The sequence below is a fragment of the Hypanus sabinus genome, chromosome 9, assembly GCF_030144855.1.
Source record: "Hypanus sabinus isolate sHypSab1 chromosome 9, sHypSab1.hap1, whole genome shotgun sequence".
In the NCBI taxonomy this organism is placed as follows: Eukaryota; Metazoa; Chordata; class Chondrichthyes; order Myliobatiformes; family Dasyatidae; genus Hypanus; species Hypanus sabinus.
In genome coordinates, this window is record NC_082714.1 from 72,579,359 (window position 1) to 72,605,895 (window position 26,537).

Consider the following 26,537-nt stretch of genomic DNA (forward strand, 5'->3'; position numbering starts at 1 on the left):
TTTCTAAAGTAGATCTTGCTTCGGTCAGATCACGCGACCCTTCAGCTTCTTTTATGTACTTTGCTTCCGCCATGGCAGCTTCTTCTTCTCTTTCTAGCTGCAGCATTTGCAACTCTGTCGATATTTTTGTCATTTCCAACTGGGTTTCGGCTTCTCTGGCGGCCTCTTCTCTTTGTCTGGCAGCCTCTTCGGCTTCTCTGGCGGCCCTTTCTTTCTGGATTTCGACTTCTCTGGCGGCCCTTTCTTTCTGGATTTCGGCTTCTCTGGCAGCCTCTTCTCTTTGTCTGGCGGCCCTTTCGGCTTCTCTGGCGGCCCTTTCTTTCTGGATTTCGACTTCTCTGGCGGCCTGTTCTCTTTGGATTTCGGCTTCTCTGGCAGCCTCTTCTCTTTGTCTGGCGGCCCTTTCGGCTTCTCTGGCGGCCCTTTCTTTCTGGATTTCGACTTCTCTGGTGGCCTGTTTCATTTTCAAAACTGCTTCTTGTTTGGCGTAATGCAGTCACACCTTGGCGGCTTCTGCCTTGGCTCTTGCCTGTGTGGACTTACTTGATGTCGGTTTACTGCCCTTGTCGCTGGGCGCCATCGACTTGATCCCGGATCGAGCTGACATTGCAGCACTTGGAACACCTGATAACGCCCGGGTGGGCTTACTTGATGTCGGTTTACCGCCCTTGTCGCTGGGCGGCGTCGACTTAATGCTGGATTGAGCTTACATTGAAGCACTTGAAACACCTGATAATGCCGCTTTTTCACTGTAACGTTCTCCTTCGGGTGTAACGAACGCCGAATTTAACGTCCGGATAAACCACAGCCAATGCAAACCAGATCGCAGTAAGATTAACCATTTACTGTTCACTCTTCACATTAACATATGGTGAAAACTGTTGATAAAACAATACAAGATTGATACAGTATTTGTTCCTTCCTTAATATCACATTTCAAGTGTAAATACTTGCAAAGGTGACTATAACTACATTACACTAAGGTGCAGTATACAGGGAGAGTTTACCTGCTCCATTGACTACTTTAAATACACTTCCATGCAAACTATCCGCGACTCTTTAACTAACGAAAGCATAAACATTATCTACCGTCGTTACTTCTAACGGGATCGGCATTAACATCTTAGTTCAATATATCGATTATCTATTAACTTACAGCGTTGCTCTCACTGTGATTTCTCATGCCTGCAAACAACTTCTGCTCTGGTGAGCCTCGTGGAAAGCCCCCACCCTCGCGCTAATTTCAAACCGGTGTTTTCCCACAAGACGCGGCGAAACCGGATGTGACGTCATCGCATGCCGATATATTTTACATGCAATGAATATACTTTAAACACTTCTAATTCTAACTAGAAAATACTATTGAATGAATTACTAAGCGAAAATATTATAAACTAAATAACTGTCGTAAAGACAGCACAGTCCTATTCTCTCACGTCTTATCCTCTTGCTCTTCACACACTTGTAGAATGCCTTAGGATTTTCCTTAATCCTGCTAGCCAAGGCCTTCTCATGGCCCTTCCGGTACTCCTAATTTCATTCTGAAGCTCTTTCCTGTTAGCCTTATAATCTTCTAGATCTCTATCATTACCTAGTTTTTTTAACCTTTCATAAGCTTTTCTTTTCTTCTTGACTAGATTTACAACAGCCTTTGTACACCACGGTTCCTGTATGCTACCATCCTTTCCCTGCCTCATTGGAACATACCTGTTTATGTTTAGCTTTTTCATAAATTCTATTGTATTTCTTTATTTCCCTGTAAATGCCAGGAAGAAAGTAAACAGTGTTTATATATACATACTTTGATAATAAATTTACTTTGAAACTTTGCAACTTTGAGGAACTAACCTTTGATCCATGGATAGCAAATCAGTGGAGAATGAGGACTTCGTATGTCATGTCTGATTTGTTCTGCCAGGGGTGCTGAACTGCTGTACTTTGTAGTATGATTTTATGAAAAAGGACAGAGCATATATTTTGTTCTTGTTTTACTGTGTAGCAAATGGTACTTCAGCCGTACAGGAAACTACAGATATCTGCATCTCACTCAGTCAGATGGGAGGGTAAAACAGTTTCTCCTTAGTCAAGTTATGAAGATGTATCAGGCAGAGAATACATGTTTAGTCATTAACTAGCTTGCAAGGCCAAATACTGAGAGGACACCTTCCAAATCTGAACCGGTCATGATCTGATCTTTGTCGACTCAAGCAATCATATCCAGTAAAGTATTGCACTGGGATTTAGGCATTTGAAATGAAACATTGCAACAAACATAATTTAACTGATCTACTGGGATCATTCATTCAAAGTGTATGTGAAGTTTAAATTTACAGGTTTGTGGGGAAAATTTCTCAAAAATAAATTGCACAGATGTCAAGAGCTACACAACATTTTTGAACAGGTCATAGCACAAATATAAAAAGCTGCTTATAGCAGATCATTATGCTCACATCACTGATATGATAGGCTAATTCTAGTGGGGTAAAGAGTGGAAACCGGCATTTTGGCCCAACACATCCATACTGACTGTGTTGTTCATCGAGCTAGTCCCATTTGCCCACATTTGGCAGACAGATGGTCAAGGTAAGTACCTGGATCTCTATTCATGTACTTGTCTTGATGTCTTTTAAATATTAGAAACGTGCCTGCCTCACCAATATTTCTAGCACCTCATTCCAAGTGTGCTCCACATTTGTGTGAGGGAGTTGCCCTGATGTGCTTTTTAAGTTTCTTAGCGTTGTTCTTAAATCTATGCCCTCGTGCTTTTAACAACCCCTCCCCGGGAAAAAGACCAGGGTTCTTTCATATTGTCTATGCTCATCATGGTCTTATACCTATTAGGTCATCCCTCCACTGAATCAAGCTTCTGCAGTCTCTCATATTTACCAAACTGTACAATGTTTGAGGAATCACCTTTGTACACCATACAGTGCCTTCCTTCATGTAATGTTCCTTGCCTATTCCAATGGTACACTCCCTGTCTGAATGCCAGTTGATCCTCAGAGAGGGTCAGATGACAGATGGCTGTGGAGTTAACTGAGTAATTTTGGATGATGTCCCAAGGCTGCATGCATGTCCCAGGATGGCAGTGGTCTGAAGTTTTGTGAGACACTGGTGGGAATGTTAAAGCTGAGAACATGAGAGCTGTCACCCTTCGAGTGGCTTGACAGCTTCACTCTCTGTGGGCTGTCCACCATAGCTGTAATTTGCAGGAAGGGGAGATGATTCCTGCATTCATGGTTACAGCCCAACAGCACCAGCAATAGATCCAGAGATCCAGAGACAAGGAGTCCACAATCAGAGTGACCATTGTTACGGCAGCATTTGCTGTATGAAGCACATGAGAGGAAGGTCTGACTGCAAGTGGGGTGAAGTACTGATGAGGATCAGAGTTACATGTGCGGAATGAATAGGATGGGGGTGTTTTGTAATGCAACACACTGTTGGGCTTACATTATGTGTGTGTGCGTGTGCGTGCGTGTGCATATGTGTGTGTGTGTATAAATATTCACACACTCCAAACTGATAAATGTGTGAGCATGATAGTAGTTGACATTCACTGACCTTGACCACATGCAATATCAGACTGTAACTTTTGCCTCGTGCATGCCACTGAGATCATAGTGACAATCCCCAAAGTACCAGATGCATCCTTAAAAGTTACACACAAACGGCAGTGAGACAAACTGTGCATCACATTTGCCAATGTGTGTTTATCTAATGGGGCAATGGACCAAAATCCAAACTATGACCATGGAGAAATTATAACCCTTTGTGTACATTCAGGTATAACATGCTGCCTAACAGACTAACTCTGAAGTATTATACAGAATATAGAAGTATTATTTCATTGAATAAACTAAGTAGGTACATGTTGATGTTATAATTGGGTACATCTTGGCTTATTTTTTCTGTCTGGGTGGGTATAGAGGGTTCCCTTCCCATTTTAAGAGGTAAAGAGATGGTTGGATATTCAAACACATTTCAAAATATCCAGGTTTCATTACCAGCATAGCAGGGTTATTGAGCCAACACCATCTTCAACTCTTTTATGCTCCATATTAAGAGTTACTGCTTCATTTTAGAGTAAATTCAAACCTGGCACCAAAAGCATTTTGCACTGGTGCACAGTGAAAACCATTTAATAACTTTGCCAATACACACTCAGTGCCAACTATATTAGAGATTTCCTGTATCTAATGAAGTGGCCACTGAGTGTATGTTTATGGTCTTCTGCCATCCACTTCAAGGTTTGGTACGTTGTGCATTCAGAGATGCTCTTCTGCACACCACTGTTGTAACAGGTAGTTATTTAAGATGCTGTCACTTTCCTGTCATCTTGAACCAGTCTGACCAATCCTCTCTGACCTCACTCATTAGTAAAACATTAACTGCTGCTCACTGAACGCTCCCTGTTTATTGCATTATTTTCTGTAAACTCTAGAGACTCTTGTGCCTTTCATCAGCAGTAAGGTGCAGTAAGTGTCAGAGCCCTACCGAAGGTTGGGAGACAGGGGGAGAAGGAGCAGCTTCAGGTAAGGCTGGTCTTTTTCAACATCAGAGCCCTAAACTCAATAGGAGATTAAAAGATTAAAATAGTGTCAAGTGAAGTGGCATTGTTGGAGTATGCCAGTGAAAGACTGAGAAGGCTTTGGCTTAACAGGCTTCAGTGAGAACAGGCAGAGACACAGGTAAAAAGAGGTAGGCCTGTTTTTTAGTGCAGAATAGTCTGGATAGAATGCACCTCCTGTCAGATGCAGGAATTCAGGATACCTGATGACTTCATCTGAGGGAAGTGCACCCAACTTCAGCTCCTGACTGACTGGGTCAGGGAGTTGGAATTGGAGTTGGAGTACTCAGGATCATCCAGGAGACTGAAGACTTTATAGATGAGACTTCTGAAAAGATGATCTCACTTAGGTTACAGGCTTCAGACAGTAGGTGGGTGACCACCAGGAGAGGTATGGGGATTAACAAGTCAGTGTAGGGTTCCCCTGTCACCATTTCTCTCAGCAACAATTATACCTCTTTGGATACTGCTGGGGTGATGACCCAACAGAGCACAGTACGGCAGCTAGGCCAGTGGCATTGAGGCTGGCTCTGAGTATCAGCAGGGAAGGGTAAAGTTAGGCAGTGCAGTAGTGCAGCTGCAGCTCAATGACCTTCAGCTTGTTAGGGAAAGTGAGACAGTGATAGACAGGGGCTACAGGGAGGTAGTCCCACATTTTGAGTACTGTTGGGGGGGATGACCTACCTGGGGAAGCAACAGTGGCTGTGCCTCTGGCACTGAATCTGGCTCTGTGGCTCAGAAGGGAGGTAACTCAAGAGGATGGCAGCAGTTACAGGGGACAGACAGGCAATTCTGTGGATGGAAAGAGGAAATACAGATGGTAGTCTGCCTCCCAGGTGTCAGGGACCGAGATGTTTCTGGACATGTCCACAATATCCTGAAAAGGAAGGGTGAGTAGCCAGAATTGTGGTACTTATTGGTAACAATGACATAGGAAGAAAAGGGAGGAGGTCCTGAAAACAGAATACAGGGAGTTAGGAAGGAAGCTGAGAATCAGGATCTCAAGGGTAGTAAGCTCAGGATTGCTGCCTGTGCCACACAACAGTGAGGATAGGAATAGAATGAGGAGGCAGATAAATGCATGGATAAAGAATTGGAGCAGGGGGCAGAGATACAGATTTCCAGATAATTGGGACCTCTTCTGGAACAGGTAGGATCTGTACAAAAGGAACGGGTTGCACTTGAATTCAAGGGAGACCAATATTCTTGCAGGCAGATTTACTGGAGCTGTTGGGAGAGGTTTAAACTAATATGACAGGGGGATAGGAACCAGTATGATAGAGCTGAGGATGAGCCAGCAGGTTTACAAGTAGATGATGGGTGTGACATGAATGTAAAGAAGAACAAGCCAATGACTGGGTACAAATGCATGAGGATTTTCAGACAGCAGTATCTGTCCTTCCAAATGAGTGTTTCACCATGTTTTTCACTCATGTTTGTCGCCCCTCTCTATTCTTTCATCTCTCTTCTTCTTCCTCCAGCTCTCTCCAGAAAATGGCTGCCCCCATTTGGCATCTTATTGGCCAAATGTTAACAATACAAATCCTATTGGCTAATTCAACAAGCCTAACTTATCAATCAACTGAATTAATTAAATGTAATTAAAGGAACACCTTGCATTTTGAGAAAATATGCAGAAAATAAAATATCTGCCAGTACAACTATACCAATAAAATAAAGGATGATCTTAAGCCAGGGTATATTACTTCCATAAAATGCTGGTTAGGCTACATTTAGAGTATTGCCCCACTATAGGAAGGATGATGAGGCTTTGGAGAGGGTGCAGAAGAGGTTTACTCGGATGCTGCCTGGTTTGGAGGGCATGTGTTATCATGAGAGGCTAGACAAACTTGTTTTCTTTTTCTTTGGAGCAATGGAGGCTGAGAGGAGGTCTGGCAGAAGTTTATAAGATTATGAGAAGCATTGATAGAGTGGTTCAGGGAGCATACTTTTTCCTAGCGTTGAAATGTCTATTACCAGAGAACATGCATTGGAGGTGAGAAGAGGTAAGTTCAAAGGAGATGTGAGGGCTATGTTTTTTACTCAGAGTGTCATGGATGCCTGGAATGTGCTGCCTAGTATGGTGGTAGTGGCAAATACATTAGAGGCTTTAAGAGACGTTTGGCTAGGCACATGAACATGAGGAAGAGGGAGGGTTATGGACACTGTGTAGTTCGGAGGGATTAGTTTGGGGGGGTTAGATTTACATTTTAGCTGGTTCAGCACAACATTCCTGTGCTGTACTATTTTGTGTCTATGTCTAAAATTCCAGGAGATCAGCAGGTTCTGAGATACACAACTCACCAACAATCATTCCATGGTCAAAGTCACTTAGATCATATTTCTTCTCCATTCTAATGTTTGGTTTGAACAACGACTGAACCTCTTGACCATGTCTGCATTTTTTATGTATTGGGTTACTGCCACATGATTGGCTGATTAGATATTTGCATTAATGAGCAGGTGTGGCCACTGAGTGTAATTTCGCCTTGCTGTTTATAGTCATTCAGGTGATTGCAAACCCCTTCTAAGAAGGATTGCAGGAACTCAGATTTAAGCCAGAATTCAGCCCCATGCATTCTCTAAGTTTCAGATATCTTTAGTTATTCAAGTATGTTAAATAAATTTCAACCATCATGCTGATGAAATAATTAGAGACAAAGTGTATCAGCTGTGACTGTAATGCGCCCAAATTTTGATTACAGTTCTGAGTTTATGAGTGACATTGTAAAATCATCAGCGTTTTTACTGACACCATGGGATTTGGATGTTGTTTAACACCTGTCAGCTCCTTTCTTCCTCCGATCCTGAATGCTAATTTTAGCCTAGTTTCAGTTAATGTGGCTGCAATCAGTCCAGTCACATTTTCCTGGCAGTTAGGCATCTGTCAACTTCCAAAAGTAATCTCTCCCAAATAACAGTGTTGTAAAAATTGAAATTGGAAACTGAAATGATTAGTGCTATTTTTTCACTGAGGAATTTATGCAGAGAATGAGGAATAGAAACAAAGCAAAGTTTAGAAGAATAAGGGGGGATCTCATTGAACCCTATTGAATATTGAAAAAATTGGGCGGAGAGGACATGGAGAGGATGTTCCCGACAGTGGGTGAGTTTAGAACCAGAGGGCACAGCCTCAGAATAGAAGAACATCCCTTTAGAACAGAGATAAGGAGGATTTCTTTAGCCAGAGGATGGTGAACCTGAGGAATTTATTGCCATGGACATTTATGAAGGTAAAGGTATTGGGTACAGTTAAAGTGAAGGTTGTTATGTTCTTGTTTGGTCAGGGTATCAGAGGTTACAGGGAGAAGCAGGAAAATTGGGCTGTGTGGAATAATAAATCAGCTATAATGGACTGGCAGAGTAGACTCGATGGTCTAATTCTGCTTCTATGTCTTATGGCCTCATGCCCTTATAGTGATCAAAACCAAAAAACATTTGTTTCCAAATAATTTTCCTAATCAATATTGATTACTAGATCTACTTCCTGTGTTGTGACACAGAACACCCAAAATGTACATTCTTGAAAATAAACCATAATACATACTTTATTATGACCACTGTGCATACACTAAGTAAACAATGGGTGCAGTATATATTTAATTGAGCTCAGTGTATAGTGCTTATGGCTAATTTGATTATCTTGTATTTCCTAGACAAAATGGACTCTTTTGGGGAGTAGCATCTCCTTTCAAATCTTGGTAAATGACTAATATTCCCACCACTCTATCAGTCAGGACTTGTCTTTTAGTCTGAAGAACTCAATATTGTATTCTCCAACTTCACGTAGCTCACTCTTTCTTGCTGTCTCTATCAGTATTGATCATTTCTGTCTGTTGCCATCTCAGTTCAGTTTGCTTCATTTTTGTGTAGCTCAGCCAACCTGGCACGTCTCAGTGCCTTACCAATAGCAGCATGCAATCAGTCATAATTGTAACTGAACAGCCACATCAGGTCATCTAATTTCACACCATTAGAAGAATTCCCTTTGTTCTGTCTGATTCTCCCCTCCTTCTGTGCTACCTGATTTTCTCTCTTCTCTAGTTCTGATAAAGAGTCTCAGACCAGAAACGTTATTCCTGCTTCTCCCTCCACAATTATTGCCTCAGCCGATGAGTGCTTTCAGTTTTTATTTTCCTCAAATAATGATGAAAGAGATAGACAGCCTAGTGACTTGCTGTCATGACAACAACCATTCCTTCAATCTCAACAAAACAGAGCTGATTGTTGACTTTGAAGGGGGTTGGGGCACATGCTCCTGTTTACACCAATGGTGCTGAGGTCAAGAGATCTGAGTTCCTATCAGTGAACATCACTAGTAGTCTGTCCTGGTCCTACTGCAAAGAAACTGTGGCCACTGAAGTCTCCAGTGCCTCTACTTCTTTAGAAAGCCAAAGAAATTTTGCATGTCCACTTTGACTCTCAACAATTTTTATTGATACACAATGAAAGCATCTGATCTGGATGTACCGTAGCTCAGCATGGCAACTGCTCTGTCTGTGACTGCAAGATGCTGCAGAGAGCTGTAGATACAGCTGTGTACATCCCAGAAACCAGCCTCCCCTACCCTTCTCACTGACCTGTAAATTAATCAGTGTATTCAAAGACCCCACCTGTCCTGGACATTCTCCTTTCTTCACACTCCCATTGGGCAGCAGATACATAAATCTGGAAGCACGTACTACCAGGCTCAAAAATATCTTCTACCCCACTGTTATAAGACTACTGAATGGTCCCTTAGTATGATAATCTAGTATGATCACTTCATAATCTAACTCATTATTGTACTGTGCATTCAGAGATGCTCTTCTGCACACCACTGTTGTAACACCTGGCTGCTTGAATTTGTTGCCTTCCTGCCAGTTTGAACCAACCTGGCCATTCTCCTCTGACCTCTCTTATATTTGCCAACAAAAGTGCTATTCTTTGGATGCTTTTTCATGCTTTTTGTGCTATTCTTTGTCAATCTACTAGTGTTTCTTGATTGTATTTCATATTTCCAGCATCTGCTTTTTCCTGCTCAAATTTTAATGATGTGCTGTCATTTCCCTTTCAAAACCTCATTATAAAAGTTATGTAACAAATTCCACAAACCCTCTCCCCCAATCCTGCAGAAATTAACCTTAAGTAATACTTCACGTAAACCAGCATTTAATGCCTTTCTGCACGTCCGTGGGTAATTGAAATGTGCTATGACAAGGTTCAGATAACTGTAGATTATAAATGAGTTTCACTGTGTTACAGAAGGCTGCTCCTCATCACACTGAGTGACAGTATGCAACTAATAGGATATTGAATGCCTGTGGTGTAGGTGGAGAATGCTGTGAAGCATGATGGACCAAGCCCGAAAACCTAACCCAGCTTTTCTATCAAAATCAATACAACAGGAGTGAATATTTCTTTAACCGTCACTGGCCATTCTTCAGTTTGATTTCACAGTGGTTAAAGGTGCATGGTCACAATGTAAGAGAAAAGTTCAAAATTCAAAGCAAATTTATTAACTAAGTACTAAAATGTCACTGTATACTACTCTGAGATTCATTTTCTTGCAGACATTCACATTGGAACAAAGAACTACAACAGAATCAATCTGCAAAAGAAGACTTTGATGGTTGTGGGGTAACAACAGTTCCTGAACCTGGTGGCGTGGGATCTAAGGCTCCTATACCTCCTTCCATGATGAGAGCATGGCCTGGATGCTTGGAGTCCTTGATGGCTGGTGCTCCTTTCTTGTGGTAGTGCTCCTTGTAAATGTGCTCAGTGGCGGGGAGTGCTCTTCTTGTGAGGGTTTGTAAATGTTACAACACATAAATCTAATCATAAAATGATCAGTGAATGATGATTTTGATGATAAAACATCGAGTTTGGGGAACAGAAAATGTTCAAAAATGTTCAAAAGGGCAGGCAGTATTCAGGAATTCTTTCTTCACAGATACCACCTGACCACCTGGGGATTCCTTCTTCTTCAGCCCTTTCTCACTTGTCCCCACACAGTCCATTTTACATCAGATGGTCACAGTGACCACGTCCTTGTGACCACAGGAATCTCTCCACTTGATTTTGTTAGATCAAGTGATCCTTCCATTAGTACACATGCTTGTGGATTTTAGGGAATTATGTGCATACAATAAATACATACATTAAAATGAGAACCAGTCTTCAGGAGGTGAAAGCTGTTTCCAAACTAACTTCAACTGATACATTAAACTAATCATTGACAATGGGGCACTCTGATTCTGTCCCTGTGAAGCTACACAGGGGAGCAACCAATCGGCAAGCGGCAGTGCATAAAAAGAGATACCTTTCAGTCAAGTCTGTGTTCACGATTTAAAAACAGAGCTTGGAGCCAATTTTCTCTGAGGTGGACAGTTCACGGCAGGGCTGTGCAAAAAGAGCTACTTTTAATCAAGGGTTCAATCAAGATTTCAAAGGCAGAGTTCTCCAAGTTGAAGAGTGAGAGGGATTCATTAGAAAGGGCCAGTAAGAATAACTCAAGAGCAAGCAAAGCAGCCAGTCTATTGAGTGTGCCACTGTTTAGAGTGGCTTTGGTCTATCTAGTTTGAGTGAACTACATTGTCTTGTAGTATACTCTCTCTCTCTCTCTCTCTCTCTCCCTCCCTCCCTCCCTCCCTCCCTCTCTCTCTCCTTATTTGTTCATTTCTCAAATGTTGGGACATAGAAGATTAGTGAGAATGGCTCCAGGGCCAGTATTTTGTACTCTCTGTGTGATGTGGAAAATCTAGGGGACCTCCAGTCTCCCACATAGACACAGCTGCACCAGGTGCACTGAGTTGCAGCTTCTGAGAGAACGTATTAAGAAATTGGAGCTGCAACTCGATGTCCTTCAACTCATATGGGAGAATGAAGAGTGATAGACAGGACCTCCAGGTTAGTAATCTCTGGATTGATGCCTGTGCCATATGCATCAATCATGTGGTTGAGGAACTGGTGCAGGAGGCAGCGGTTCAGATTTATGGATCTTTGGGATCTCTTTTGAGGAAGGTATGATCCATATAAAGGGATTGGGTTACATCCTGGAGGGAAAGAAAAAATGGAGGGTTATGGGGTAGTGTGGGTTTAGTACTTTTTTTTTAGGATTATATGGGTTGGCACAACATGGAGGGCTGAAGTGCCATAGTGTTCTATGGTTCTATGGTTCCATCCTTGTGGACAGATTGGATAGAGTTGTTCACGTGGGTTTAAACTAATTTGGCATGAAGATGGGACTGCCAAAGAAGAAGTAATTGGTTTACAAATATATGCAACCTGTAGTGAGCTCCTATCAAGGAGAGGCTGTTAAGAGGGCAAAATTGCAGTCAATAGGATGAGTTGCAACATAAAATGTGGACAAAATTGAAAAGGGTGAATACAGGACTGAAGGTGTTATATTTTAATGCATGCTGTATACAGAATAAGGGAGATGAACTTGTAGCCCAATTACGGATTGGCATGTATGAAGTTATAGGCATCACTGAATCATGGCTGAAAGAAGATTATAGCCTGGAGCTTAACGTCCAAGGATATACATTCTACCGAAAGGACAGGAGGGAAGGCAGAGGGGGGTGTTCATTGCTCTGTTGGTAAAAAATGAAATCAAATCATTAGAAAGAGGTGACATGGGGTTGGAAAGTGTTGAATCACTGTGAATAGAGCTAATGAACTGCAAAGGTAAAAAGACCCTGATGAGAGTTATATACCGACCCCCAAACAAAAGTAAGAATGTGGTCTACAAATTACACTGGGAGATAGAAAATGCATGCCAAAAGGGCAATGTTACAATATTCATGGGGGATTTCAATATGCAGGTAGATTGAGAAAGTTAGGTTGGTGCTGGATTCCAAGAGGGGATTTTCTAAAATGTCTATGAGATGGCTTTTTAGAGCAGCTCAGAGTTGAGCCTTTGAGGAGATCGGCTACTCTGGAATGGGCATTGTGCAATGAACCAGAATTGATTAGAGAGCTTAAAGTAAAAGAACCCCTTAGGGGGAAGTGATCATAATATGATTGAAATCACCCTGAATTTTGAGTAGGCAAAGCTGAAGTCAGATGTATCAGTTATGTCAGATATTACAGAGGCATGAGAGCAAAGTTGACCAGAATTGATTGGAAAAGAACACAGGCAGGGATGATGACAGAGCAGCAATGCTGGAAGTTCTGGAAGCAATTCAGAAGGCACAGGATACATATATCCAAAGAATGTTCCAAATGATGACATAAACATGGCAAACAAGAGAAGTCAAAGCCAACATAAAAGTCAAAGGAGGGCATCTAATAGAGCAAACATTAGTAGGAAGTAGAGGATTGGGAATCTTTCAAGTACCAACAGAAGGCAACTAAAACATCATTATGAAAGTAAAGATGGAATATAATAGTAAGCTAGCCAATACTATTAAAGAGGATACCAAAAGCTCCTTCAGATACATAGAGCATAAAAGAGAGGTGAGAGTGGATATCAGAATGCTAGAAACAATGCTGGAGAGGTAGTAATGGGGGACAACAAAATGGCAGACGAATTGAATAAATATTTTGCATCTGTCGTCACTGTGGAAGAAACTTGTGAAGAAATTTCCACCACAATTTCTTCATGGTGGAAATTCCAGGTGCCAGAGGTCATGAAGTGTATGAAGTTACCATAGCTAGACTGAAGGCTCTGGGAGACTGAAAGATCTGAAGGTAGATAAGTCACTTGGACCATATGGTGTGCACCCCAGAGTTCTGAAAGAAGGGTAGCTGAAGATATTGTGGAAGCTTTAGTAAAGAATGGTTCTGGAAGACTGCAAAATTATAAATGTCACTCCACTCATTGAGAAGGGAGAGAGGCAGAAGAAAAGAAACTATATTGACACACAGTTAATCTGACAGTAGCGGTTGGGAAGATACTGGAATTGATTATTAAGGGTAAGGTCTCAGGCTACTTGGAGGCACATGATAAAATAGACAGAAGTCAGCATGGTTTTCTTAAGGGAAAGTCTTGTCTGACAAATATTTTGGAATTCTTTGAAGAAATAATAAGCAGGACAGACAAAGGAGAATTAGTTGATGTTGTGTACTTAGATTTTCGGGCCTTTGACAAGGTGCCACACATGAGACTGCTTAACGAGCTTCGAGCCCATGGTATTCCAAGAAAGGTCATAGCATGGATAAAGCAGTAGCTGATCAGCAGGAGGCAAAGTGTTGGAATAAAGGGAGACTTTTCTGGTTGGCTGCCGAGGCCAAGTGGTGTTCCACAGGGGTCTTTTTTTGGGACACTTCCTTTTACATTATATGTAAATGAATTGGATGATGGAATCCAAATATGAGGAAATCTGCAGATGCTGGAAATTCAAGCAACTCACTCAAAATGCTGGTGGAACACAGCAGGCCAGGCAGAATCACTAGGGAGAAGCACTGTCGATGTTTCGGGCCGAGACCCTTTGTCAGGACTAACTGAAAGGAGAGATAGTAAGAGATTTGAAAGTAGGAGGGGGAGGGGAAATGCAAAATGATGGGAGAAGATCGGAGAAGGTGGGGTGAAGGTGAGAGCCAGAAAGGTGATTGGCAAAAGGGATACAGAGCTGGAGAAGGGAAGGATCCTAGGGAGGCCTAGGGAGAAAGAAAGAGGGAAGGGAGCACCAGAAGAAGATGGGGAACAGACAGAGTGATGGGCAGAAAGAGAGAAAAAAACTAAATATATCAGGGATGGGGTAAGAAGTTACTCAGAGAGTGGTAGCTGTGTGGAATGAGCTTCCAGTAGAAGTGGTAGAGGCAGGTTCGGTATTGTCATTTAAAGTAAAATTGGATAGCTATATGGGCAGGAAAGGAATGGAGAGTTATGGGCTGAGTGTGGGCCAGTGGGACAAGGTGAAAGTAAGCGTTCGGCATGGATTAGAAGGGCCGAGATGGCCTGTTTCCGTGCTGTAATTGTTAGATGGTTATATGGTTATAAGAAGGGGAGGAGGGGCATTAACAGAAGTTAGAGAAGTCAATGTTCATGCCATCATGTTTCAGGCTAACAAGCTGGTGTATAAAGTGTTGTTCCTCCAACCTGAGTGTGGCTTCATCTTGACAGTAGAGGAGGCCATGGATAGACATATCAGAATGGGAATGGGACATGGAATTAAAATGTGTGGCCGCTGGGAGATCCTGTTTTCTCTGGCGGACAGAGCGTAGGTGTTCAGTGAAATGATCTCCCAGTCTGCGTCGGATCTCACCAATATATAAAAGGCCACACCAGGAGCACCAGACGTATACCACACCAGCCGACTCACAGGTGAAGTGTCATCTCACCTGGAAGGACTGTCTGGGGCCCTGAATGGTGGTGACGGAGGAAGCGTAAGGGCAGGTGTAGCACTTGTTCCGCTTACAAGGATACTTTTCCTGGCACTTATCCTTGTAAGCGGAACACCTACGCTCTGTCTGCCAGAGAAAGCAGGATCTCCCAGTGGCCACACATTTTAATTCCACGTCCCATTCCCATTCTGATATGTCTATCCATATGCCTCCTCTACTGTCAAGAAGAAGCTACACTCAGGTTGGAGGAACAACACCTTATATACTGGCTGGGTAGCCTCCAACCTGATGGCATGAACATTGACTTCTTCAAATTCCGTTAATGCTCCTCCTCCCCTTCTTACCCCATCCCTGATATATTTAGTTTTTTTCCCCCCTCCTTTTTTTTCTCTCTTTCTGCCCATCACTCTCCCTGTTCTCCATCTCCCACAGGTGTTCTCCTCCCTCTTTCTTTCTCCCTAGGCCTCCCGTCCCATGATCCTTTCCCTTCTCCAGTTCTGTATCCCTTTTGCCAATCACCTTTCAGGCTCTCAACTTCACCCCACCCCCTTCGGTCTTCTCCTATCATTTCGCATTTTCCCCTCCCCCTCCTACTTTTAAATCTCTTACTATCTTTCCTTTCAGTTAGTCCTGATGAAGGGTCTCGGCCCGAAACGTCGACAGTGCTTCTCCCTATAGATGCTGCCTGGCCTGCTGCGTTCCACCAGCATTTTGTGTGTGTTGGATGATGGAATTGATGGCTTTGTTGTAAAATTTGCAGATGACATGAAGATAGGTGGAGAGGCAGGTAGTTTGAGGAAGCAGAGAGGCTACAGATGGACAGACAGATTAGGAGAAAGGGAAAATAAATGACAGATGGTATACAGTCTTGGGAAGATTATGGTCATGCACTTTGGAAGAAGTATTGAAAATGTTGACTGTTTTCTAAATGGAGAGAAAATACAACAAAAAACTGTAGCACGAAGGGTAAAATAATTCCCTAAAGGTTAAGTTGCAGGTTAAGTGTGTGGTGAGGAAGACAAATGCAATATTAGCATTTATTTTAAGAGGACTAGAATATAAAAGCAAGAATATCAAAACACTAGTGAGGCCTTACTTGGAGTACTGTGAGTGGTTTTGGGTGCCTTAGAAAGATTTTGCTGAAACTGGAGAAAGTTCAAAAGGGGTTCACAAAAATGATTCATTGGCTTGTCATATGAGAGATTTTGATGGCTCTGGGCTTGTACTCACTCAAACAGAAGAATGAAGGGTGGCTACATTGATGAAAGGCCTTGATAGAGTGGATGTTGAGAGGGTGTTTCTGATGGTAGGAGGGTCTGAGACCAGAGGACACAGCCTCAGAATAGAGCGGCATCCTTTTAGAATGGAAATGAGGAGGAATTTCTTCAGCCAAAGAGTGATGAATCTGTGGAATTCTTTGTGACGGGCAGCTGTGGAGGCCAAATCTGTATGTATATTTAAAGCAGAGATCGATAGATCCTTGATTGGTCAGAGCATAAAGAGATATGGGGAGAAGGCAGGAGATTGGGTCTGAGAGGGAAGTTAGATGAAATGGCAGAGCAAACTTCATGGGCCAGATAGCCTAATTCTGTTCATATATCTTATGGTCTAAAACGGGAGATGAATTTTATTTTAATTGGTGGGCATACAGGACACATTGCCTCAAGAAGGAAACATTGATCTTCAATTATCCCTGCCATCTGGGCCTTCCAATAGGCAGGATGTATAGAAGCTGAAGTCCCACACCACCAGATTCACAAACAGCTTCTTCACTTCAGGCATTCAGTTTTGAACCCACTCGCACAACCCTAATCACTTCAGTTTACAAACACCCTGGCTACTGTGATCACTTTGCACTAACATGGGTTTGGTTCTTTTTGTTCTAATTGTGTTCTTTCTTGTAAAAGAATGTGGTTAATTTTTGTTTAATTTGTTTTTCTTGTGAATGCCACTTATCTGATACTCTGTGCCCAAGATGCTGCAGCAAGTAAGTTGTTATTGTGTCTGTACATACCACATGGCAATAAATTCAAATTTGACTGTGTTCAGAGTACAATTCCTGAAGGAGCTACAGATCGCTATGCATGAAAATATTTCTGCTGTCCAAAATGACTGACCATCATGGTAATTCATGAATCAATTGGAGGCTGGAGTCTGGAGATGGCTCTCTCTGGAGACAGAGGATTGAGTATGTGGATGTGTGGCTGGGTGAATTGGACAGTGGAATGGACTTGCTGTCAATTTGTGTCTTGGGTTTTGTTTTGATGTGTAATGTGTTTTTCTGCCAAGCATTGTGGGCACTGAGTATGTGGCAACATTTGCGGGCTGCTGACAGCACATCCTTATGTTGTGTTAGTTGTTCAGGCCAAGAATGCATTTCACTGTACACTCAGTGCCACTTTAGTAAAGCATCTTCTGTACCTAATAAAGTGGCCACTGAGTGTAGTTTTGTGGTCTTTTGCTGTTGTAGCCCTTCCAATTCAAGTTTTGACATCTTCTGCATTCAGAGATGCTCTTATGCACACCATTATTGTTACATGTGATTATTTGATTTACTGCCATCTTCCTGTCAGCTTGAATACTCTGGCCATTCTTCTCTGACCTCTCTCATTAACAAGGCATTTACATCCATAGAACTGATGCTCGTACCATTCTCTGAAGTCTAGAGATTGTTGTGCATGAAAATCTCAGGAGATCAGCAGTTTCTGAATACTCTACAATCAAAATCATTTATATCACATTTCTTCCCCATTCTGATGTTTAGCCTGACCAACAACTGAGCCTCTTGATGCTTGTATGCATTGAGTTTCTACCACATAATCTGCTGATCAGACATTGTCCCACTTCCGTCTGGAAGAAGGTTCAGGAGCATGAAGATATGTATGGCCAGATTTGGGAACAGCTTCTTTCCAACTGTGTTAAGACTGCTGAACAGATCCTGACCTGGATCTGTGCCGTACCTTCCAAATATCTGGACCTGATTTGCACTACCGTACTTTCCCTTTTCTATTTTCTAATTATGATTTATAATTTAAATCTTTATTATACTTACTTCAATTTGTACTTCAGGGAGCGCGAAGCACAGAATCAAATATCACTGTGATGATTGTACGCTCTAGTATCAATTGTTTGGTGACAATAAAGTATTTGTAATGTATTTGTATTTGCATTAATGAGCAGGTGTATGGTTGTTAGAGTGCCATTGAGTGTAAGTTTCAATGTATATGTGATAAATATATCTGAATCTGAATCCTCTGCCTACTGAAACTGCTATGATGTAAGTGAAGTAAAGATTTAACACATTAGTTTTATTTGTCACATGTTCATAGAAACACACAGTGAAATCTGAGGATTGTGCTGGGGACAGCCCACAGGTATCAGCATGACTCTGGCACCAACATAGTATGCCCTTGCTGGTAGGAATCAGGATCATCGTGACAAAACCCATGCTGTCACAGGGAGAATGTACAAACTCCTTACAGACAGTGGTGGGAACTGAACCCTGATTTCTGGTGTTGTAATAACCTTATACTAACCTTGCCCCCAACCCCCCCTCCCCAACCAGGAGGACATCAGACAACTACATTTATACTGTAGAAAAACATTTGGCAAAGAAAAGGAAGTAAATCAACCAACCACGGCGACAGAAATATTGAGGCTTTATTTGCTAAATACATGTTGCTATTGAGTTTATTAATATTACAAATTACAAACTCTGCTAATGTTGTCCCATGTTTGAGCGACATACATTCCAGTGCAGACATTTTGAATAGCTTTCGAAATGACAAAGCTATTCACTTCCTTCAGCCTGAGTCGTCACCAGGTGGTGCACTAGGCTTGGCATTTGAAATTGAACACGCATCAAAAAACGTCTTCAATAAATCATCCTTTTTAGCATAAATTGACAGGATTGCAGATTATTGACAAACTGTTACAACTGTCCTTTTGGTTAACCGTGCAAAGAAATTAAATGTTTGAGACGACCTCTCTGATAAAGGAAAGGCTTTATTAGACAAAACAATTGTATAGAAGCTGCCAATCTTCCTGGATCTGTGTGTTTGTGATAATTTTAATATTTGTTTCTTGGCTATAAAAAGATTCAGTTGCCTATCTGACAGTCCTTCTAATTAGGAACTGTGACTGACAACTTTTAAATTTCTTTCTTGTGTTCCTGATTACTTTAGAAGTGCGATTCCCATCAGCTAAATATTCCAATTATACATGAAACCCAGATGTAGATTGTTATGTTGAAGTGCTGGAAGATGTCACACATCATAAAATACACAATTTATAATGAATGTATTTGTACCATTATCAGAATCAGATTTATTACTTCTGACATATGACACAAAAATTGTTGATTTGTAGCAGCTGTACTGTACTGTGCAAAGAAAAAATCTATAAATTACAAAAGTAAATCGGTAGTGCAAAATAAAGAAATAATGAGGCAGTGTTCATGGGTTTGTGGACAGTTCTGAAATCTGTTGGCGATGGGGAAGAAGCTGTTCCTCACAGAGTGTGGTTCTTCAGGCTCCTACATCTCCTCCCTGATGTTAGTATGTCCGATATGGTGAGAATCCTTAGTGATGGATGCTGCCTTCTTGAGGAGCTGCCTCTTGAGAATGTCCTTGAGAGTGGGGAGATTTAGACATGTAGAAAAACCTACAGCACAATACATGATTGAGCCAGATGAGTCTACAACCCTCTGAAGCTTCTTGCAATTCATCGTTTTGGAGCCTTTCTATCAGAATGTCACACAGCCAGTCAGAATTCTCTCCACGATTCATATAGAGTCTGACGATTTACTGAATCTCCTCAAACTCCAGCTGGTCTACCTTATCTTACTCCTGTGTGTCTCCTCATTGCCAACTGAGATTCTGCCAATGACAGTGGTGACATGGATGTACTTATGGTGATCAGTTGTGAATTTCCCCTTTGAAGCTATATTCAGGACAATATTGCATTTAAGTAAGTTTAACTTCATTCAGCCATGAAGTTGCATCTAACTTTGTTTTCACATGAGGCTTTGGTGTAGAAATTAAGTATGTAAAAACATTTTCAGGAAGCAAAATGCTTGAATTCTTCTTCTTCAGAATCAAAGGCGACTGCTTCCTCTCCAGTTTTCTAACCTAATCTGGGAATGGTGAACTGTTACACAGAGAGTAGAGGAGTTGGCTGATCAGCAGATAGTGGGCTGTTGAGCAGACAGTGTGTTCTCTTTACCTTCCATGCATGACCTTCAGGTTCCCACCAACATCCTGAAGAGGTCCAGAGGCTTCCATCAGTTAATGATGTTGTTGCACATCTTCAAAGGAGGTTCAAGCACATCCTTGAACCTTTTTCACTGTCTACTTGGTAATCTCCTTCCAGTCTAGGTGTTCGCTATGTGACTGGTATGGCTTACTGTGAGCCATGGAAGCTCCATACTGGCAATCATTTGTATAGCTCCACAGACCATTAGATGGTAGGGACATAGAAACACAAAGCAGTACAGCACAGTACATGATGCTATTGCAACCTTCGGCCCATGATGCTGTACCGACCTTCAGCCCATGATGCTGTACTGACCTTTTAACCTTTTAACCCTTCTATCTCACATAGTCCTCCTTTATTCCTTCATCCATACATCTACCCAAGAGTCTCATAAGTATCCCGTATATATCTGGCCATGATTTTCACACACTCATCACTCTAAGTATAGAAAGCCTACCTCTGGCATCCCCATGCTTCTCTCCAAATATCTTAAAATTATGCCCCCTTGTATTGGCCATCTCTGCCCTGGGATAGGGACAGAATTTGGCCATTTGGTCCACCAAGTCTGCTCAGCTATTCAATCATGGCTATTTTTTATGTCCTTTAGAGCACAGAATCTGGTCCAAGCTGACCAAAATGACCAATGCAACACTAATCCCATTTGCAGGTGTTTGGACTATAAAGTCATAAACCTTTCCCAATCCAAATACCTTTTAGAAGTGCTATCAGCCACACCTCTATACAAGTTTGTCAAAGTTATAGATAACATGCTGAATCTTCACAAGTTTCATGCTTTCGTGCTGCCATGCTTCCTTCGTAGTTACACCTACATTCTGTACACAGGATAGATCCTCTGAAATGATAACACCAAGGAATATAAAGTTGCTGACCCTCTCTATTTCTGATCCCCTAACAGGGACTGGTCAATTGGACCTCTGCTTTCCTCCTCCTGGAGTCAATAAATCAGCTCCTTGGTCTAGCTGACATTGATTGACCATTCAGCCAGAATTTTAATCTCCCTCCTATTTCTGATTTGACACCATCTTTGATTCAGCCAACAACAGTGGTGTCATCAATAAACTTAAATATGGCACTGGAGTTGTGCTTAGCCTCACAGTCATAAGTGTAAAGTGAGCAGAGCAGGGGCTAAGGGTGCAGCCCTGTGATGCTGATGGAGCTTGTGGAAGAGATTTTGTTGCTAACCCAAAACACCTGGAGTCTGCAGGGATCTGAGGAAATCAAGAATCAAATTGCACGAGGATGGATTGAGGCCAAGATCCTGAAGCTTATCGATTAGTTTTGAGGGGAGGTTAGTATTGAATATCAAATTGTAACCAATAAAGAGCATCCTGATGTGGGCATCTTTGCTGACCATATGTTCCAGAGTTGAGTAAAGAGCTGAACAAATAGCATCTGCTGTGGACCTGTCAGGCAAATAACAGCAGACCCAAGTCATTTGTCAAGCAGGAATTGAAATGTTTCATTATCAATCTCTCAAAGTAATTATCACAGTGGATGAATTTGAATTGACTTTATTTCTTACATCCTTCACACACATGAGTAAAAATCTTTACGTTACATATTCATCTAAATGTGCAATGTGCTAATATATTATAAGAATTTATAAGAAATAGAACAGTCAATGTAATAAAGAGTACTGGACGATAGTCATTGAGGCAAGTCACCACACTCTTCTTAGGCCTGTTTGAAGCTTGTTTGAAGCAGGTGAGTATCACAGACTGCTGAAGCAAGAGGTTAAAGGTCTCAGTGAACACCCACACCACTTGACCAGCACAGGTCTTCAGTACTTGATCAGGTACCTGGTTGGGCCAAATGGTTTTTGTGGGTTCAACTTCCTGAAGAATGCTCTCACGCCAGCATCAGAGACTGAAATCACAGGGTCACCATGAGCTGTGGGAGTTTGTGAAGGTTCCTCCATGTTTTAACAGACAAAGTGAACATTGAAGGCATTGAGGTCATGTGGGGGCAAAAACTTGTTTTCACCTATGTCATCTGGTTTTACGTGGTAAGAGGTATTAGCATTCAAGCCCTGCAACAACTGTCCTTCAGTGATTCAAGTTTGGTCTGGCTTTGCCACTTTGTACCTGAACCACACCTGGTTGCCACACCTGAATGTCTCTAATCTGGCCGTCAGTAGATTACGGATCTCATGGTACATTCAGGTCTTCTAGTTAGGGAAGACTCTGAATGATTTTGTGGGGGCACACTCACTAGTTTACAACCTGTTTCATAAAGACTGTGACAACCGCAGAATATTTATTCAGATCCCCTGATGAGCCCTTGAACATGGCCTAGTTCAGCAGCTTGAAGCAATCTCATAGCTGCTCCTTGGCTTCTCATAACCAGCTCTTTGTTGTCATAATCTCTGGAGCCTTACTTTTAGCCTTTGTCTGTATGCAGGTAGGAGAAGGACAGCCAAGTGTGTAGATTTCTGAAAATGCAGTCTAGGCATGAAATGATAGGCATTCCTTATCATAGTATAACAGTGGTCGAATGTGTTGGTGCCCTTGGTTGCTGTAGGATATATGCTGATAAGATTTCTTCAAACAAGCCTGATTGAATCCCTGACTATGAAATGCATTGGGGTGGGCTGTTTTATGTTTGGTGATGGCAGCATTCAATATCTTGAGTGTCTAATTAATGCTGACTTTGGGCAGTATGTGAACTGCAGTCAGGATCATGGAGGGAGAACTCTCCTGGTAAGTAGAATGGTTAGCACTTAATCATCAGACATTCCAGGTCAGGGGAACAACAGTGTGACAAGGCCACTACATCCGAGTACCACAAAGAATAAAGCATGAATCACAGACCATTCACCATTTGCCTTCTCTAAATCAGCATTTGTTGGGTCTATCCTGTGTATTGAGAAGTCTTCAGGTCTTACCAACTCTTCCAATGTAACTGGAGTGAGCCATGTCTCCATGAAACATAGAATTCAACATTTCCTCATTTCCATCTGATGTAGCAGTCAGAGGAAAATGAGGACATTAGGTTCTCAATCTTGTTATCTAGTGACTGTGCTTTACTGACAGGACACTGGCTAAAGCGAGTTTCATTCCTTTGTGCTTCAGTCTGGCTTGGAGTTCCTCCCCACCTCCCTCTATTTTATCTTATACACCTCTAAAAGATCACCTCTCAGTCTCCTACACTCCAAGGAATAAAATCCTTATCAGTCCATCCTTTCCTTGTAACTCAGTCTCTCAGCATCCTTATAAATCTTTTCTGAACTCTTCCAGTTTACTATCATCTTTCTTCTAGCAGGCTGACCAAAACTGAATAGTGCTGTGACTTAATTAAACCTGAGCCACACAGAAGCTGCAACTGGGAAATATAAAAGTCTTTATTCACATAGTGAACTTTAAGAGAGAGAGCTCAAGAAAATCCAAGAAAATTTCACTCGTCCAACCGAATACTCGATACACTCAGTGACACCACATTTACCTTCCTCACCACAGACTCAAACTATAATTTAACCTTTTAGGAATCCTCCAGAAGGACTCCCAAATCACTTTGCACCTGCAATTTTTTGAATTTTTTCTCAATTACAAAATAGTCTACCCTTATATTTCTTCTACCCAAGTGCATGACTGTATTCCATCTTTTCACTTCTTTGCTCATTCTCCTAATTTGTCTAAGTCCTCCTGGAGCCTCTCTACTTCTTCAAAACTACCTGCCCCTCCACCTATTTTATATCATTCCCAAATTTTACAAACAAAAGGCATAACTAGAAGCAACACACACAAAATGCTGGTGGAACGCAGCAGGACAGGCAGCATCTATAGGGAGAAGCGCTGTAGATGTTTCGGGCCGAGACCCTGAAATGCATTCCACCAGCATTTTGTGTGTGTTGCTTGAATTTCCAGCATCTGCAGATTTCCTCGTGTTTGCGGCATAACTAGAATCTCTCCTGTAATACCATGGGTTCATAGCTCGTTAAGCAGCCTCATGTTTGACGCCTTGTCAAAGGCCTTCTGAAAATCCAAGTACACAACATCAACAGATTCCCTTTTGACTATCCTGCTTGTTATTTCTGCAAAGAATTTCAACAGATTTGTCGGGCAAGACTTTCCCTTGTTGAAACCATGCTGACTATGGCCTATTTTATCATGTGCCTCCAAGTACCCCAAAACTCCTTAACAATCAATTTCAGTGTCTTCCTGACCACTGATGTCAGACTAACTGACCTATAACTTCCTCTCTCCCTTCTTAAAGAGTGGAGAGACATTTGCAATTTTCCAGTCTTCCGGAACCATTCCAGAATTTAGTGATTCTTGAAAGATCATTAGTAATGCGCCCACAAACTCTTCAGCCATCTCTTGCAGAAGCTTGGGGTGTACATCATCTGGTCCAGGTGACTTATCTACCTTCTGAACTTCCAGTTTACCAAGAACTTTTGCCATGGCAACAGCAACTTCACACACTTCTGACCCCTGACACTCTGGAACTTCCACCATACTTTGAGTGTCTTCCACACTGCAGACTGTTGCAAAATTCTTATTCAGTTCATCCGACATTTTATTGCCCCCCCCCCCCATTATGACCTCTCTAGCTTCATTTTCCACTGGCCTAATATTCACTCTTGCCTCTCTTTTACACTTTATGTATCTGAAGAAACTTTTGCAACCTTCTTTAATATTATTAGCCAGCTTTCTTTGGTATTCCATCTTTTCCTTCTTAATGACTTTTTTGGTTGCCTTCTGTTTGTTTTTAAAAGCTTGCTAATCTTCTAACTGCCCTCTAATCTTTGCTGTATTGTTTACCCTTTCATTGGCTTTTATGTTGTGTTTGTCCTATGCCACTGTAGAGTCATCTTGTCTTCAGTATACTTCTTCCTATTTGGGATGTATATATCCTGAGCCTTCCGAATTGCTTCCAGAAAATCCAACCATTGCTGCTTTGCCATCATCCTTGCCAGTGTTCTTTTCCAATCAATTCTGGCCAACTCCTCTCTCTTGCCTCTGTAATTTCCTTTACTTCACTGTAATACTGATACATCTGACTTTAGCTTCTTCTTCTTCTCAAATATCGTGGTGAATTTGATCATATTACAATAACTTGCCCTGCAGAACTCTTTTCAGCTAAATTTCTCTAATCAATTCCTGTTCATTGCAAGACTCCCAATTCATAATAGCTGGTCCCATAGTGGGCTGAACAATGAAAAAGCTGTCTTGCAGGCATTCTTGAAATGACTCCTGTTGGGATCCAGCACCAACCTGATTTTCCCGGTCTACCTGCATATTGAAATCTGTCATGACTATTGTACATTGCCCTTTTAGCATGCATTTTCATTTCATTTCATATTAAAATATTTTTTATTATTAATTATTATTGAAGATCAGCAAAAAAGATATGTTAAATCAATATGTCATTATGTACAATAAAGAATTAAATTAGCAAATAACTGATTAACAAATCTAAGCAATACATCAATGATAATAAGAAAAAAAAGTGTTAAGGATATTTTTTTGAAAGAAAAAGAAGGAAAAAAAAAGAACCCCTACTAACTAACTAAAAAAACCCCTACTGACTGAAAAAAAACCCATTGGGAGCACATCCCCGGAGCTATACATCGAAAAACTTAGTTAAACAAAAGGGATATTTTGAAATACATACAAAAATTTGGGTAAAATTGTCATTTTAACTGCATGAATTCGGCTGGCTAACAAAAGTGTAAGTGGATTCCATCTACAAAATAATTGCTGCATAAAACCCACTAAAAGAACCAAATTAGCTTTATAAAGGTCTTTATGATTTTTAGTGATAATAATACCTAAATATTTAAATGAGTCTGTAACTCTAAAAGGAATGTCATCATATATAGAAGCAGAATCATTTAGGGGAAATAATTCACTTTTATGAAGGTTTAGTTTGTATCTGGAAAACTTTCCAAAATCGTTTAATAGTTTCAATAAACTAGGAATGGATTCTTCAGGATTCGAAATATAAACTAAGAGATCGTCAGCATAAAGGGAGATGTTATGAACAATCCCATTTATGAAAATTCCATGAATATCTTTAGCTTCACGAAATGCAATAGCCAAGGGTTCCAGCACCAAATTAAATAACAAAGGACTTAACGGACATCCTTGTCTCGTACCCCATGAAAGCTGAAAAAAAGATCTGCAATTATTAGTAATAACAGTAGCAATAGGGCTTTTATATATCATTCTAATCCACTTATTAAAATTAACACCAAAGCCAAATTCCTCTAAAACATTAAATAAGTATTTCCATTCAACTCTGTCAAATGACTTTTCAGCATCAAGAGAGACAACACATTGGGGAGTCTTAGAAAAGGATGAATATATAACATTTAACAGTCTCAGCATGCATTTTCTATCTCCCATTGTAATTTGCAGACCACATACTGTTTGGGAATCTGAATATAACTACAGTCAGTGCAATCTTACCCTTGCAGTTCCTT

General features: G+C 41.3%; 1 long non-coding RNA gene across 1 annotated transcript; it reads left to right on the top strand.

Moving 5' to 3' along the window:
* Positions 1 to 4,472: 4,472 nt before the first annotated feature.
* Positions 4,473 to 13,937, top strand: LOC132399483 (uncharacterized). The gene is made up of 3 exons (XR_009514005.1): positions 4,473 to 4,535; positions 9,815 to 10,033; positions 10,123 to 13,937. It is a non-coding gene; the product is annotated as an uncharacterized LOC132399483 (long non-coding RNA).
* The last annotated feature ends 12,600 nt before the right edge of the window (positions 13,938 to 26,537 follow it).